The 3,966-nt window shown below is 34.7% G+C and overlaps 1 pseudogene across 1 annotated transcript; it reads right to left on the bottom strand.

Moving 5' to 3' along the window:
• Positions 1-798: 798 nt before the first annotated feature.
• Positions 799-2,526, bottom strand: LOC149167039 (desmethylxanthohumol 6'-O-methyltransferase-like; annotated as a pseudogene). The gene is made up of 3 exons (XR_016260906.1): positions 1,592-2,526; positions 1,432-1,496; positions 799-1,226 (listed from the first exon to the last, which is right to left on the bottom strand). The product of XR_016260906.1 is annotated as a desmethylxanthohumol 6'-O-methyltransferase-like (transcript).
• Positions 2,527-3,966: the final 1,440 nt, after the last annotated feature.

Here is a 3,966-nt window from a genome sequence, read left to right as displayed (position 1 = left end):
AAGAATCAATATATAAGTTTAACATATGTTTATTAAAATAATATGGAACAATATTATTAATTATAGGGATTTAATTTAACACTATCATGAGATTCTTAATTCATAAATAAGTTTTCTTATAATACCATGAGTTAATATCATGGCATATCAGCACTACATGTCTAAAAAGTCCTAACTCACTCTATATGATACTTATTCATACTACATATTTTTTAATAAACTAATTTAACTAAAAGAAAAAAAAAATGACATAACTATTTTGGAGATAAATCTCAGCCTTTGATTTGTGTAAACCATTAAGAATATTCTAAAATATTGATTATAGGGTAAATCTCTACCATCCACCTAATAATTATTGATAATTAAATTAAAATGTTAAAAATCCAATTCTAAAATAAACTTGTCTATTAATAAATAAAATTAAAATCCAAAAAAATAACAAAATATAATATTTTCCAAAAAAAATATAATGCCCGAGGAAATTGAGTTATGAGAAGCAAATAAACACAATGATGGATACATATTTCTATGAAAGGACATAAGTGATGGATAAATATTTCCATGCAAGGACAAAAAGACTTATGGCATTGATATTGACTACAATTTTATTGTCAATTTTACATCCATCAGAATTACATAATAATTATTCATTTTATAAAAATGATGGAAGTTCAAAATATTAACAAGGATACCTCATCTTGTAAGGCCTTGGAAGTCATAGCTTTTAGCCAAATAACAAAATTGTACACATGCACAATTTCATAAATATCGTATCATGTAATTAAACCGAAAGAAAAATTGTGAAATTTAAATAGAATTACCCATTATGAAACGAGACATCACACATAAAATGCCTTACAAATTGCAAAGAACATAATCATCTGCATGGTTTCATGTGCTAAGTGTGCATGCAGGTTTTTGTTTAGACATTCAAGCTTTGAATATCTCTATGATACTAAAAGGGGAAGAAGGCAATTTTGTGATGACGTAACGTCGGTAACCCGCTAAATGGAAAATCTTCTTGAATTCGTCCTCCGTCCTTTCCTTTCCACCGTCGGTGAAAACCATCATTTCAATGTCAGTCCTCAATCGCATCTGCTGGACACACCCCACTTCCTCTTCGATAATCGCATCCACAATTATCACCTTCCCGTTGCCCGTGTAGCCTCGTGACATGTTTTCAAAATCTCCACGCACTGCTCGTCCTTCCAGTCATGCAAAACAGACTGCAATTTATCTTGTTAAAAACACAAACAAACCAAGCCAGTATTTTAACAAATATATTCACATTCCCAAGTTTGAGTTGTATAATGGAAGTGCCAAGAGAGTTTTTCAAAGGGTCCCCAAAAAAAATCAAAATAATTACTCGACTAAGTATTCTCATACATATATAAACCCTATCATTCACAACAGAGATGGCGGGACGAGAACCTTCAAAAACACAGCATCTGCAGGCGGTATATGTTCGAACATATTTCCCCTCACGTGTTCCACTCCTGCACCAGTTCAAATCATGATCACATTCAGTTCGAAACACAGTATATTCTATGCAGCTCTACTCAAATATCATCAATTTGGTATTCAAGATTACCAGGTGAAGCAGGGGCCGTGTCTATCACATGTGGGAGATCCAAATTGATGCCACGAATGTAGGGGTGTGCCTCCACAATCATGGATATGGCCGATCCCGTTCCTCCTGCAACGTCCACCACCGTATTTAAATTCTTAAACCCATCATCATAAGCCTTCAAAACGGAAGCCATAACCGCACGAGTGTCACTGGCGAGAGCCCTATTAAAAATCTCATTTTCTTGAGGATTTGTTCTGAAATATTCCCATGCGTTCAAGCCAAAAGCTTTGCTGAAGGCGGGGCAGCCTTCCATCACAGTTTCGTGCAGATGCTGCAATCCTGCCCAATGGACCTTACTGGTGGCTGTGAATAATTGAGGGACGCACGAATATTCATTCTGCGCTGTTAGCAGCTCGGAAAGGGCAGTGAGGCCATATCTGTATCGCTTAAACTCTGCAGCCCCCCCAGCGTGTGAGGTCTCAGTGAAGACATTGTAGGAAGCCAAATATCTGAGAAGGCGAAATAGGTATTCCAAGTGAGGTGCCTTCATATTCATATTCGTGTTGCAGGGCGCGGATGCTGCAATGTGGGAAGCGATGTCCTCTACAGAGAGAGAACGACGTTCACCTCCACCGTGGGTGGCGATAATGTCGGGAATGTTGAGGTTAACGGCTGCCTTCAAGGCCAAGGGCTTCACCAGAGAAAAGATCATGTCGTAGAGTTGCAGTTGGGGCGAGGGAGAAGTATATATTTGGAGGGCGGCATCTGGAGCAGAAGTTACTGAAAAAAGAGAGGAAGGCTCACCCATGGCTGCGCATTGACTGGGTGTTGCCGGGGAAGACTCATCCATGGCTGCGCAGTGACTGGGTGTTGCCGGGATTATAAAGGTGAAGGGGAGGGCGTATGGCTACAATCCATTTGTTCCTTCGTATGTTTTTTAAACGGAAGAAATCACTTTTGGAGCAGCTCTTCCGTGTACATGGTCTTTTTCTGGAGCAGTTTCTCTTTTAAACGGAAGAAATCACTTTTACAGCGGCTGTACCTAGTCTTTTTCTTGAGCAGTTTTTTTGGTGTACATAGTTTCTATACGATTGGACCATAAAATTTGAGGGATCAAAGCTCTACGCATAACTTTGGACTACATCCTTAAGGCTATTTGTTCCTCAAATTCAATTAAACCCTCATAAAGTTTGAATATTTTAGAAACTGATTTATATGGTGGAATAAGTTTACTATGTAAAATAAGTTTATTTTCATTCAATTAAATCTTTAGAAAGTTATTCAGAAATAATGGCCGATTCTATGAATATTTTGAAATCTGATGCAATCACACTTTATTTATTTAGAAATTTGTAAAAATATTTAGGAATTTGTAAAAATAAAATCAATTATTAAATTTCACTCCCATTTATCATATTCAAAATATTTAGCTAATTTTCAATTGAGATAAAGATAATTTTGTTTAACATCAACATCTCCTTCTCCATCTCATAAAGTTGTCATCGCCAATTATAGCATTTGGGTGAAGATTGCTTTCTGTCAAAGTTGAAATTTTATTCATGGTGGATCAAATAAAAAAATCTAAAAATCTAAAAGAAAAAGAAAAAATTAAATAACTATTCAAAACGTTTAAAGTAAATTTAAGAAATATTTTATTTTAAGAAATAAAATAATTTATATATATTAAAAATATTTTAATGTATTAATTGTATGTAATTTAAAATAAAATAATTATAAAATATTTAACATTTAGAATAATATTTTTTATTTTCTCTATAAATATTAGGGTTTTTTTTGTATAGTTGTCTATGCTTGTCTAGATAGAGCATCCTTTAGCCACATTGTTTTGGGAGTTCATAATGAGTCTAGAGCTACTAGTATTCTTCATCAATCTCCTAGTCTTGGACATCATTTTTATAGAGCGGCTAGTCAAAGTGGGTTTTCTTGGTTCACAACAAACTCTCCACTAGGTGCATCATGGAAAGCCAGATCCAAAATACTATGTTAAATATAGTAAAATTAGAGAATATATCCAATATATGTAGAATCACGCTCCGATCTAAAAATTTATGGGATTATGTCCCTCAGAAAATGCCTTGATTGGATGGATCCAAAATATATGGAATCCCCATTGTAAAATAGAATTGGATTTAGGGGTCAATGATTTCTGAAAATCATTTTCTCTAGCTTAGAAGATAGATTGAGGGATTTTGAAACAGGACTATATTTTTCAACAATACAGAGCTCTTTATGCAATTATGGAAGGAGCAGTATAATCCAAAGAAGGAGGATTTCCTTGTAGCCTCTTCTAGCCTTCAACGACATTTACTATGAGGATAATTTTTGGAAGCAATTTGTAGATTATGAACAAATCCCCTAATATGTGTATCCTATTA

This window comes from Pinus tabuliformis, chromosome 5_1, assembly GCF_031772625.1.
Source record: "Pinus tabuliformis cultivar Carrire ecotype Pingquan chromosome 5_1, CPIR1, whole genome shotgun sequence".
In the NCBI taxonomy this organism is placed as follows: Eukaryota; Viridiplantae; Streptophyta; class Pinopsida; order Pinales; family Pinaceae; genus Pinus; species Pinus tabuliformis.
Note: the sequence above shows the minus strand (reverse complement) of the source record. Positions and strands in the feature narration are given on the sequence as shown.